The 14034-nt window shown below is 47.1% G+C and overlaps 1 protein-coding gene across 5 annotated transcripts in view; it reads left to right on the top strand.

Moving 5' to 3' along the window:
• The window catches only part of PSD2 (pleckstrin and Sec7 domain containing 2), an 89165-nt gene that overhangs the window by 3342 nt on the left and 71789 nt on the right, over positions 1-14034 (top strand). The window lies entirely within an intron of this gene.

Raw genomic sequence — 14034 nt, 5'->3', positions numbered from 1 at the left:
CAGGGGCAAAAGCCTCCGTTTCAGACTTCAGTACTTTTCTTTCAGGAAGCAAGATGCCTTCGTGGGAAGATGTGCAAAGGAGGCTGTTACGTTTGGGTGTGTGTATCCCACAAGGTCTTGTGGGCAGGATGCTGCTTCTGGTAGGCAGGTGGATTGACCGTCAGCAGCAAGCATGACGGTTATCCCATAGAGAGGGAGAGCTGCTCTGCTTTGGCTGGGGGCTGCTCATCCCAGCTGCATCCCTGAACATACTACATGTCTACTCTTTAGCTGTCTCCTGTCTGGTTATATGTGTGTGTGGACAAGCTGTCTCCTCTTCATTTGCTTCTCTTGCTGTGGTGACCAGATGTCCTACTCTTTAGTGGTGTTGTCCTACTTTCAAGTAGGTTAATCTATTTTTGCCTAGCCCAGAGTGTTGGGCCGTCCTTTGTTGTGACTTTACTTTTCCATGCGTCCTGTGCCTGGCTTAGGTAGAAGATCTGCAGGTCACAGTCCCAAACAGTGCGTGTGGTTTTCCTTTGGTCTGTGTCCTGGGGGAAGCACCTGTGACCTTGTGCGGCAATCAGCCTTGTTTGCTACTGTGGGAGGTGCCAGCACCGTGGGTAAAGGCTTGGGGCTGGTGCCAGGTTTCAAGCCTGCCTTCTGAAATACGGCTAACCTTCTGAGGGCCTGGGTGTCCTGGCACTGGCTAGCGGTCGTGTGGCGCTGGTTTTTCTTGTTTGCATGTCTTATCTTCAAGTGCCTGCGCTCCCAGGGTCTGGGAGAGCCGTCAGAGCAGAGAAGGATAGGAGGACCTGTTACGGCCATGGGTGATCTGGGGACACAGCTGGAGCTTTGTTCTGTACCTGAAAACTAAAGGCAGGCTAAAGCCTAGACACTGCAGAGAATGAACTTTCAGCTCACAAGCCTTCTTCTGAAAATATTTTGTCCTTGGCTTGCCAGCCCCTAGTGTTACTGATCTCACTGTTACTGTCTGGCTCTTCCTAAGTACTCGTTTCTTTACCCTTTGACTTGAGCTTAAAACCAGTAGCTTCTTGTTCGAGCTAGCAATGACACAATGAGATACGCATGCCTGAAGGGGCTCTGAGCTACCCAAGGAGGACTTCACCGTCCTGGCATGGCTGAAAGGCTGCAGTCATGGAAAAAGGCAAGGGAGCTGGGTTCCCCAGCAAGGCGGTTGTACCACAGCAGGGCTGGGAGGGCGAGGCGAGTATTTAGTGTGGAAGCTGAAGGCTGATGACCTTTGGGTCAGGGATGCAGTTTATTTATGGCCTGCCAAGCAATCTCAGGCAGTCAGTGAGGGTTAAGGCATCTCCAGTCCTGGATTGACAGTAGAGATCCAATTAGCTATGAAAGCCTCTAATTATTTGTCCTGAATTGCTCCGGTGGTAACCAAGGCTCTGCTATCTCCTCTTTTTGTCTGTGTCCCAGCTGGAAATGCCCCAGTGTCCCTGCATCTAGAGCAGCAAGTGTGATGTTTGAGCAGAGTCAGCACAACCTAATCAGAGCAGACAGGCCCCGTGAGTTAATGAGGGGATGGGCCTGCTTGGTTAACTCTGGGGTTTAACTTCAGTTCTCTAAGTCCTGTCCTGACAGACAAAGGACTGAGGTTATGTGTGGTGCAGATAAGACCCACGTGAGGAATTGCTGTAGTGGGAGAGCTGGGTAGAAGGGCTGCAGACCACGAGGCAGGAAGGGGATGAAAGGACTTGAAAGCAGCATCTGTGCAAGGCAGGCATGTTCCTCACCGAGTGCAATGTCTGTGCCCAGACCAGGTCAATTGTTTCCATGTTTCCTTTCTCCTTTTGAGACTACCGCCAAGGAGGAGCCTCAGGGTTTGAAGGTAACAAACGCTCCCCTCACTCTCCTGTCCTCTGCTATCCTTTCTTCTGCTGTTTCTCCAGAAATTCACCATATCAGTGTGAACAGCAAGATCTTCTCAAACTGCAGTGCTTCAGCCCCCTGATCCTTCTTGCTGCTTGTCTTTGCCCTGTTCATCAGTGTTGTAGCACAGGGCGAGCAGTTGGCTCTGCCGCTTAGACTGCAGCGTATCAAGCCAGCTGAGATGACTGTCTCAGAGAAGTGACCCCAGCTATCTGGAAGAGAAGCTGGCTCTCTACAGCATTGTTTCAGGTTGGCAGCTGAAAGAGAAGTCCTGGGCACTGTGTGAGGTTACAGCTTAGATAAGCACGATACCAGCAAGGCCTGAGGACCTCTGGTTTTCCAGAGGCACTGTATTTGTAGATATATGTATATATCAGTATTCCCAGATATGCATGTTAAGTTACAGCTGTGGATTCTCAACTGCAAAACTATTTTAAGGTGAAAATAGCTTTGCAGGGCAGTTATCACATCCTCCTGCTCATTCTGGGGGCTCACTGTGCAAAACAGGAGTCTCAGTTGTCTGCAAGATAAAAATGTGTCATTTGTGCTCTTAGTAACCTTAGCTCTGACCTAAAATGACAGCAAATATCTCTCAAACGATGCAGGGGGTCTAGCCTTGGTTTTGAAGCAAAATTTTATACAAATAATATTCAGTTCCTGTATGAGAAGTCAGATGAGTTCTTCTGCTGTTTTTTTCCAGGTCACAGGGTCCCACAAAATGGGTTTTATGTTGTTGTCTTGGAATACTGCCTGAAGGCACCCTGCACCTTTTCGCACACAGTTTTCTGTGTGTAGGGTTCCTCTTTGTGTAAGTGTATGAGGCTGTGTGCTTCTCACATCCAGTCCTGCAGCCAGACCCACAAGGCTAGACTGTGCCCTGAGAGGGCAGGACACAGGGACAATCGGCAAGGGTGCCCACCTTGGGGAGAGCTGGAAGCTGTCTGCAGGCACCCCTGGTGGCCAGGCTGATGAAATGCTGTGACCTGAGGCTAATTCTTATCTCTGACCTCCAACCAAGGGACGTTCAAACAGAGCCTGTCTCTGTCAGGGAAAGTGGCAGTCCAGCAAGGCTGGGAAGCAGCTGACACATCTTTCAAACCTCTTGGTGTCCTTCCACTGTGGGCCAGAAGTGTGTGTGCCAAGACCAGAGAGCTTCCTCCATGCAAATGGGGACAAAAGGGGTGGGCTGTTATGTACAAAAACTGTTTCTTTTCTGCCCACTTAGAAAGTGGAGCTATTGAATTTTAAACAGCAAAGACAAAACTCTGCTGAAGAAGCCTCTTCTGTGCTTGCTTGCTGAAATCACTGATCACAGTGGTGGTGGGTTCCAGTAAGATGCCAGAGTTAGCCTTATTAATGACTCTGTTGTTGTTCTGCTCTAGTTTGTTGGTCTTCACTCTGGGAGACTGTTTGTCAAAGTGGCAACTATTTTCCCCAGAGAAGCTTCCCTGCGAGCTCTCCCCATGATCAGCCTGTTCCTCGCTGCACGGCTGGAGTTCATAAAGGTAGCTCTTGTTCCAGCCTTAGAGCAGTGCTGGCTTAATGGACTGACCCAAAGTGCTTTGGGGACTGCCTCTGTGGCCACAAAAGCCTGAACTTGCAGGGTGGAGGGGGCACAGGCAGGAGGAGACAGAGGCTCTTTGTTTCACTGGAAGCCTGTCCTCTTTGGCTTTTAAGGGTGCCCAGCCTAGCAGCTTGATCGCCATAGAGGGTCACCCACATCTCCCTTCACACCAGTTCCATCAAGGTCTCTGCTCTCTCCATCAGTTCTGGTTTGGCTGGGCTGGGAAACGCAAAGGCAGCCTGGCTCACGTTTTCTGCCCAGTACCTTGAGCATCCAGCAAAACAGCTCTGCGGTTGCTTTTGCCTGCGTAACTCCTGTTTCTCTTCCCAAGCTCAGAGCATCAGGCCCTCTTGCCTGCATTTGTTCTCCTTGAACCACTTAGATTTAAAATAGAGCAATTATCTCCCTTCAGAAAGGAGCTTATTCTTTCCAATCTAGGGCAGTTTGACAGCACAGCAATCTGTGCAGCTCTCTTTGGGAGCACGATTGTGTTCCCAGCATGGTGTCCGCATGGCTGTGCTCATAGGGCAGGGGGGTCACATCTGTGGCTTAGGATGAGGCTTGGGTCAGGGGCTCAGATTCTGAGAAAGAGCATTTCTTGGGCTAAGTGATGTGTCCAAGGCCAAGTCCTCTGTCCCAGTCTTTTCTTCATAACTGCACATATGTCGAGGGTACAGGCCACTCGTTGCCAGCAAAGCCAAGACACAAATGATCCCAAGGCCACATTCTCCCAGTGCTTCACGGCCCTCCATGGCCAAGCCTAGCTCTGTGAGGGCTCTTTGCATGGGAAAGCTTAACTTGTGCCTAGACCTATGTGATAAGAAAGACCTTCAGATTATTCTTATGCATATATCAACAAGTGATATATCTGCTGGGCTGGCAGGAGCTTTGAGAGGATTCCACCCACATGCCTGAAGTTGGGACCAGTTTGTGCATAGGTCACTGCTCACAAAGGCTTCTCCAACCTGCTCCTAAAATCCCTGCCTGTGGTCCCTGTCTCCTTCACAAGATTGAGAGTTCACTGTAATTTGGGGTATATAATATATCATGTATATATATCATATATCATGTATATATATCACTATATCATCTATAATCAGAGAATCACAGAATGGCTTGTGTTAGAAGAGACCTTAAAGATCATTTAATTCCAACCCCCCTGCCATGGGCCACCCACTAGACCAGTTGCCCAGGGCCTCATCCAGCCAGGTCTTGAACACCTCCAGGGATGGGGCATCCACAACTTCTCTGGGCAACCTGTTCCAGTGCCTCACCACCCTCTGAGAAAAGAATTTCTTCCTAACATCTAATCTAAATCTCTTCTCTTTTAGCTTAAAATCGTTCCTTCTTGTCCCATCCCTATCTCCCAAGCCCTCTTCAAGCACTGAATGGTTGCAATAAGGTGTCCCCAGGGCCTTCTCTTTTCCAGGATGAACATTCCCAGCTTTCTCAGCCTTTCTTCCTAGGAGAGGTGCTCCAGCCCTCTGATCAAATTCACGGCCCTCTGGACCCGCTCTGACAGCCCCACATTCTTCTTGTGCTGGGGGCTCCAAACCTGGGTGCAGAACTCCAGGTGGGGCCTCACGAGGGCAGAGCAGAGGGGGACAATCACCTCCCTCGACCTGCTAGCCACTCCTCTGTTGATGCAGCCCAGGGTGCAGTTGGCCTTCTGGGCTGCAGGCGTGCACTGCTGGCTCATGCTGAGCTTTTGATCCATCAAAAAGGATCCCCAGGTCCTTCTCTGCAGGGCTGCGCTCAATGAGTTCTTCTCCCAGTCTGTCCTCATGTCTGGGATTGCCCCGGCCCAGGTGTAGCACCTTGCACTTGGACTTGTGGAACCTCACTAGGTTCACATGGCTCCACTTCTCCAGCCTGTCCAGGTCCCTTTGGATGGCATCCCTTCCTTCTATCATATCAACTGCACCACTCAGCTTGGTGTCATCTGCAAACTTGCTGAGGGTGCACTTGATCCCACTGTCATTGATAAAGATATTTAACAGCACCAGTCCCCAGATGGACCCCAGTAGGACATCACTTCTCACCAGCCTCCACCTGGACGTAGACCCATTGACCACCATTCTCTGGGTGTGGCCTTCAAGCCAATTCCTTACCCAACGAAAGGTCCACCCTTCAAGCCATATCTCTCCAATTTAGAGGTATGGATGTTGTGTGGGACTGTGTCCAAGGTCTTACAGAATTTCACATAGATGACATTGGTCAGTCTTCCCGTGTCAGCTGATACGGTCAGTGATGCAGCTCATCACAGAAAGCCACCAGATTGGTCAGGCACAATTTACTCTTGGTGAAGCCATGGTGGCTGTCTCAGATCACTTCCTTGTCTTGCATGTCCCTTGGCATTGCTTCCAGGAGGATCTTTTCCATGATCTTCCCAGGCACAGAGGTGAGGCTCACCAGTGCGTAGTTCCCTGGGTCTTCCTGGGGAATATAATTACTTCTGGGATTAAATGCTCAATATCTATGCGACCCTTTGCAGAAACTTGTTGTAGTGACGAATTCAGTGATGGGGCAGATTCCACCAGCATCAACTGCCACACTGGCAGTGGTGGGAAAGGTTTACATCCTTACATTGTGTATATCTCCTAATCTCCTCTGTCTTGGGATCCTCCTGCTGTCTACATCCCAGTGTTGTTTAATTAAAGAATAAACAGAAAGGAATTCACAAAGAAAATGAAGCTGTTTTATTCTTTTATATGTCCTTGATGTTCTTCTGATGTCTTGTCTGGGGACAACACTTCTAAGTCTTGAATTTGAATTTGTGTTTTGTAAAGCCCATCATATTAACTGAGAACAAAGCCACAGAACAGTGAGCGTCCCAGGCAAGCAGACTGGCCATGGTGTTAGAGAGGAGTGGTGCATTTTTTCCCTTTTGCAATGCCCAGCAGTCTGTGATGTTCAGGTGTTGTGGCTGTAGTTCATGTTCAGCTTCATCTTTGGAGTGACTGCATACAATTTTGTGTACCTGTGCTAAGCCAGCCTGTGGCAGTAACCATAGCCTGCGTTGTCCTTTGACACAGTCAGGATGATCAGGAGAACCAAAGAAAAACCTACATAATGCATCCAACGTCAGATGGAAAGGGAACGTTAATGATTATATCTAGTGTAGCAGAGAAGTTGAGGAAGAGCACGTTGACTAGAATCATAGAATCATTACAGTTGGAAAAGACCTCCAAGATCATCTGGTCTAACCATCCATACTACCAATGTCACCCACTAAACCATGTCCCTAAGCACCACGTCCAACCTTTCCTTGAAAACCCCCAGAGACGGTGACTCCACCACCTCCCTGGGCAACCCATTCCAATGCCTGGCTACTCCTTCTGAGAAGAAATTTCTCCTAATTTCCAACCTAAACCTCCCCTGGTGCACCTCGAGGCCATTCCCTCTAGTCCTACCACTAGTTATCTGCGAGAAGAGGCTAACCCCCGCCTCCCCACAACTTCCTTTCAGGTGGCTGCAGAGAGCAATAAGGTCTGCCCTGAGCCTCCTCTTCTCCAGACTAAACAACCCCAGTTCCCTCAGACGCTCCTCATAGGATTTGTGTTCCAGGCCCTTCACCAGCTTCCTAGGACATGCCTTTATAACAGAGTATTTAACCAGACACAAGATGGAGGTTACTTATCTTTCAGCTGAGCTTTTTGTTCTTTCAACGAAGCTGGAGCTACATCTTATATCATAGACGTTGGGGACCTACAGAAGAATCCCAATGAGCTCTGAGGTATCATAGAATACATCCGTAAGGGTTTGACAAACCTTGAGATTGCAAAGCAATTAAAATCCTGGGGAGGAGATTGCAGGGGTCTCCATATTACTTGTGAATCACCAGAGCTTCTCCATCTAGTGGATTTGGATGAGGCATGGAAGAAAAAAATAATTGAAGTGCAAATCGTCTGATGTAGGAGGTTTTGAACTCCTCCCTTAAAACATTGTAAAGCACTGTGATCTTCAAGTCCAACACAACTGGCTGTCTCAAGACAAGCTCTGGAGGTCTTCTGGGTCGGACACAAGGCCCAAGCTTCCATGGATACCCTCGCAGTGGATCAGCTTGGGCAGGGTTTAAGGCACAGCCCAGCTGAGGAGGAAATTCTCTCAGGAGGCACACAGACCTGGAGGATGGGCTGTGGTTGCTTTGGACTTCCACCACCGGGGTGGCCAGCTTTCCCTCCCAGATCATAAGACCCTCAACTGCTTTCAGGGCTCAACCCACTGGCTTTGTATACTGTAATTCTCCATTGCTACAGAGCAAATGCAGTGGTACAGATCCAGCCGCAGCTTTGCCTGTAATGCCTGGAGGCAGATTACTGTTGGTCTCTTACTTGGCATCTGCCATCTATAGCATCTTTGACCAAGGCAGGGGAGCATTCATAGATTAAACTCCACTGCACTCCTCCTACACTGGGTAAACTCAGTGATATTATGTAATTGTCACACAGGAAATTGAGATTTGCAGAGGTGAAGGGAGTTGGTGAAGATCTTTGAGGAAGTCAGAGCTGTGGGGAGGGAGAGGAGAAGAACCCAGAAGCTATAAAGCTGCCATTTTAATTTGCTGCGTTGTACCCTGAGAACATGAGCACTGCTGGGGCTCCCACCCCAGCTGCTGATCTGGTGGAGGCTGCTGGAGATTTGCAAGCAGAAGTGCTTTAAACAGGGCACAATGAGGATTGAACCTGACATCCCATAAGATTCTCCTTCTCTTGTGCCCTGGTCTACCAATAAGTACCTCTTCCATTTTACATATAACACAACCTATTGTATAAATATTTAGTTACCCTGTTGGGAACATTAATTATAAATAGAGATGAAGCTTTTGAAAGCTGCCTGTAGTTCTGGACACCCAATTTCCATTAATTTTAATGAGAACCAGACATCCAAATCCCATTTGTTGGCTTTGAGTATCTCAGGCAGGAAGCTTCATCTGACAACCCCACCCACCTTCCACTCTGGAATTTAAGAGTGAGATTTGCAAATACATTACAAATCCTGCAGATCCCTGAGTTGCCCTTGTGCTATTCCATTGTTCTCTGCTGAGGATGGTTGGCTGGTAACTTCAGAAGTATTTACAATAAGTTCATTTAATCCACCCTGTTAGTTCTTTTCCTCTGCACCCCCTGCTTTCTCCCAGCGCTTTGAAACAGTGATGCCTGAATGAACCCCCAGCCTGTGTCGTTTTTGACAGAGAAGCTTTGATGCTTGAAAATGACAGCTGCGCAGAGCAGGTCTGAAATGAATGATTGAATTATCTGACTGATTAAAAATGTGCTGTTGCTTGGAAGATCTGACGGCAAATATTCAGTTAGGCGGCTGACATGAGAGAGACAGCGCATGCACGTAGGGTGTTTGTGTGTGTGTGTGTGCACATTAAAAAAAGCAGCCAGTGAAATGTGACAAACACCCGGAGCTGCCTGCAATGGCAGCTTCTTAAGCTCAGCATCCTTTCAAAAGCTCCAAATCTTCTGCATGATACTCAGCAAAAGCTAAAACTCAGTGTGGTTGTGGAGATAATGGTTATTTAGATAGACGTCAGCAGTGGTTTAGGAAATGGAAATTGCGTTAAAAGGTAGTGCAGGCTGGGGAACTACTTAACTGCATCTCAGTTCCACACAGACCTGTGTCTGAGGAATGAGAAACTCTGCTGTTGAAAACACAGTTCCCATCCTCTGTGCTGCAGTTGTACTCATGGTGTGGAGTGGCCCTGGGGATGCCAGCTCAGTGGGAACGTTCCCTGTGATAGAGGTTTTTGAAAAACATGAGCTCCAGTGAGAATGCCTGTAAATGGCTGGAAGGATGGAGAAATGAAGCTTGATTATGGCTGTGCCCTTGATGCCGTCAGTAATGGGAACAACAGATGTGCTGCTGCATGAGGGACAGCAACAGCCTTACCAGACCTATCTCAGCTTCCCAGTCCCCATATAGTGAATTGTCCCTTCCTAACGCGTCACGGAAATTCAGCTCTGCTAGAACGTAAGCAAAATATCTAAAAGTGAAATGAACAACAACAAAAATTAAAATATTTCTTCACAAATGTAACATATTTTGCCAGCTCAACCAGTTGACAGATTCCTGGGAGAGTTTCACATAGGGAAAAAATCAAGTTGTAGTTGTAGTTCTTTGTTGCAATGGCCTTGTTCTGATAGTTTACTGAAACTGATTTTTCCTGTTGTTTAACTGCTCTTTGTCTCTTTACTTGCAAAAGATTACTATCTTCCTCTGATTCCAAGTTTAAAAGAGATGAGACATTAGGCTATAATTAATTGATTGATCAGAAATAATTTTGATTTATTCTCTCAGTCTGGTCTCAGTTCTTTGTCCCTTTCTGGTGCCATTAGCTGCAGTGATGTTAGCTGTCTGTAGTTGCTTCAGCCATGCATTTTCATGCTCTCTGTCCCAGTTCCACTGGTCACTTCAGCAAGATTAAGTGCTACAACTTCAGTAGTCCTAAGGGCACACATAGCTCATGTCATGTAATTCATTGGGATCAGTGAGTCATCTCTCCATCAGCATCACAAAATGTCCCTCCTATTGAATCCGCTTTAGCAACCCAGGAACACTTAGAGCACAGAAGATGCTGGGATCCTCCTTGCAAAGGCTTGTGTAGCTGCAGGCCTTGTTGTTTCTTATTGTCCCACTGCAACTCAACACCTTCCCAGATGTAGAAGCCCTACACCCTGTGTGCTTCTGTTCCCCATATCTTCCAGTTAGACCTGAACTCTTATATTTAAGTAGAACCTCAGATCATTTAAATGTCCCTTCCCAGCATTTTCGAGCTTCCATTCACAGATAATATAATCTAAATCAGGATTATAATTCCAAAATTTGTTTTTAATCCTCTTTCCACTATTCCAAGTCTGTGAAGATGAGAGCCAGAGCACTTGGCTGTGGCTCCTAAGATGGATCCAGATTGACGATATCCATTAAAGGTGAATATAGATGGCTGGGCCAACATCCTCAGTTAGAAGCAGCACTCACCCGGACAGCAGTGCTGTGTGGACAGTGTAGCTTACCTTGGCTGGACTCTTCTGTCATCCTTGGTCACTGTAACTGACCCTACAGGCTAAGCAGTCCCTGAGCTGGAAGAGCCAGGTCCAGGTCTTTTCCCACAGTTGAAGTGTCCTCTCTTTTGATGTCCTGAGTTGTCTCTGGTAACAACAAATTTCCCATCCTCTCCTCCTTCATGTTGGTGCTCCAGCATCTGCCCCCCCCCCAGCAAAATTACTTCTCATGCCCTCCACCCAACTTCATGTCCAATCCTCAAACAAGTGAAAGCTTTAAACAAAACCCTCTTCGAATACAAGCCTCCATTCTGCACCCTGAGCTGCCAGCCCAGCATGTGAGGTGTCTCCAGAGGAGCGAGGGCTGGCTCACTGTGAGGGAAGCTGCAGCTGTTTCCCAGCACCATGTCACTTCCCTCCAGTGGCTTCCCTGCTTGGTAAGTTGAGATGATCCAGTCGGATTGCATCTCTCCCTGAATGGGCTGCGTGCTCAGCAGACTGTTTCATCCACAAGGAAGGATGGAGAGTCTGCCCTGACGGTCTGTGGGGATGTTCTGAAGACAATTGCAGTATCTGGGTCCCAGGGCTAGGAGGAGCCCCTAGCAGACATGGACCTAGTAAGTGCCTTCACTTAAAGAAGTCAGATCGCTCCTCCGAACCATAAATCAGATCTGGCCATAACAGCAGATAAGCTCTGTATAGCTGTATGAACAAAGTTATTGGTAGCACCTTTGTAGGCCTCTCTGCTTGAAATGTGGAGAAGTGGGCAGAAAAGAGGTTGTGCTGTCATCCCATACATCAATGCCACCAGCCTGGGTAATAAACAAACATCAGATTTTTTTTTTTTTATTTCCAAAAATAAATTGGGTGTCATTGGTGGTACTGAGACACGCTGACATGGGCTTGACCACCCCCAATACCCTGGTCTCTCGGGGCTGATGGGACATAGAGCTGGACGATGATAAGAAGTTTGCATGAATGCAAGAACCATGTGGTCTCAAGTACAGAGAGAAAGCCACGTTCTGCCTGGCAAATCCCCCATCTGGCTGGTGGAGCCCATACTGCAGGTTCCAGTGAGCTGGTGTAGCGCCACTGTGCAGGGCTTGCTGGGGGTGCAGCAGAGCTTTGCCTCCCTGGCACGTCACTCAGGTGAAGCAGCATGTCAGGGACACATCCAGGTAGCAGCAGTGGAACTCATGGGCACCTCCGGTAGGTGCTTTCCATTGCTTTCCGGATTTACTGACAGAGGCCTTTTCAGCACCACCAGCCTTTCCTGGGACAATGTCCACGTCTACACAGTACACAACGAAGGACTGCTATTTCATTCAGATTCAAGTTGATCTGCCCCAGCATAGGTGTAACCCTACGGACTGCTACATCAAACTAGAGGGCTGGAGAAGTAGCTTCCCTAAACAGGTTTCTAACAAAGTGAAAGGAAATCCATGTTTGCAGAACAGCTTTTCAGCCTCAGGGACAGAAATTGTAGAACTTAGCTACTGCTAATAGCACAGCCCCAGAGTTTCTAAAAATTATGAGTGATAATTTTCTGTTACCAAAAATATTGCAGTGAATTGGGTGTAACTCTGCATTAGACCTCAGTCCTACATATAAAGGTGAATTGATTACTGAACTTAATATTTGCTTAAATGACCTAATTGCGTTTGTTACAAGCAGAATGTAATCCTAAATTACAATTCAATTTTCCTAAGTTGAGAACAATTACAAGCAAGAAATGACTGGACAAAAAACTGAAACAGGATGATGTGTTATAAAGAAGGATTGTTAGGAAAACTTTGAAAGATGCTGTCTCCCCCACAGCATGCACACAATTTTGCAATTATCAAAGATACCCTTAGCTAAAAATCTTATCGTTGTTAAGGAGGACAAAAGAAGCTATAATAATAGTAATAAAAAAATAGAAAAAAAGAAGGGATTTAGTAACGAAAGCTAGGAATTAACTGTTATGCAATGCAGAGAACTGGAAGGCTAATTTAAAAGAGCAGTCAATGAAAATGATGTTTACTAGCATTAAGGACTATAAGACAGTGCGCGTGCATGTATATTTACATGCATATATGTCAAGAAGGAATAAATGCTGTGAGTTGTTATTAGATGCCGGTGGTAAAAGACTCTGCTCTGATACTGAAAAATAAAGTGTCCAGCCAAAGATTCATAGCACTGGAGGAAAGCATCTGATGGGTTCATGTCTTATAGAGGTAATAGAAAGCTTCTTACTTCAGCAGTAACCAGGGAGCATAATAAATGACAACTGGTAAACTGAAATGTCTGTAGATATCTAGAACTAGACAAATTACATTCAGCAGTTTCATGTGGCTGAGAACTCCTTTTAGGGTGCTGAGACTTCATGTATATTTGTAGCCGGGGCTTTTAGGAAAGGTGTATGTGCAACTCAAGTTAGACAAAACAGGGTGACATTTGTTTAGGTGCCTTGATGAATGGCAGGGGTGGAGACTTGTACTGGAATGTGATAATAAAACATGGAAGACGTGCTGCAGACCCCCTGTAGACAGAAGAACAGCAGAATACCCAGAGTTTGCTCAGATCAGTAGCTGAGGATGCAGTTTTCATACACTAAAGGTTAGTGGAAGAATAGACCAACATTAGAACAAGTCAGATGCTGAGAGTGGTCTGGTCTGTGTGGGGAGCTGTGTATGCAAGTGATGGGTTCTCAGGAAGACAAATGCAAATTCATACACCCAGGAACCCCACGAGCAGAGGGAAGATGGTATTTTGGAGGGTGAAGACTCACCTTAAAATTGACATGCAGGAAGGTATAGAGTGAACAGGGCGAGTGGTGTCAATCTTACCTTCAGCCAAGACCTGAAACGCCAAGAGTAATGTCTCCCATAATCCAGGCTGGGATTTCCCAAGCAGAAATGCCTGCACTGGGCAGGGGATCAAAAACCTCCATAGCATATCAAGAATTCTTTTTCTTATGCAAGGGAGGTGACTAGTCTTCACACAGGAGATTCATACTGTGCACGGCATCTGCTCAGGGCTTCCAGAAGGTCACTGGAGAGAGTGGTGGCCATGCTGGGCACTGGGCAGTCTGGTTCTCAAGTCTGAGTCCTGCTGTGGCACCCGGGAGGTTGTGAGGAAGCTCAAAGAACAAACCATGGTGTAGAAAACCAGATTCTGATGGAGAAACAAAAAAGTTCCACTTGAACACATATCCAGGAGGAGATTACAAGGGGAATTTGTCACTGCCTATGCAGCATCCTAGGGAAAATACTTGCAGGAGTTGGGTTCCATGATCAAGTCGGGTTCCGTGACCAAAATGTAAGAACTGTTAGTTGGAGGCTGACAGCAGACACTGTTTAGATACAAGGCGTGGGATTTGGACTGGAGTCATTTTCCCCATGAAGTAGTTAACTGCTGGGCATTTTGACTCAGGGTTGAAGTGGTTGGTGTCTTTCAGGGCTTGGCTGAAAGGGAAGACCTGTGTCCCTGTGGCTCAGACAACACTTAGATGTAGAAATGCAGGATGCGAACTTTCTGACCACATTTTATCTCCAAGGACTCTTTGCTCCCTTCCTCATCCTCCTGCAGGAGTGGCTG

The sequence above is a fragment of the Anser anser genome, assembly GCF_964211835.1.
Source record: "Anser anser genome assembly, chromosome: 14".
NCBI classification, from domain to species: Eukaryota; Metazoa; Chordata; class Aves; order Anseriformes; family Anatidae; genus Anser; species Anser anser.
This window is presented reverse-complemented; position numbering and strand designations above follow the sequence as displayed.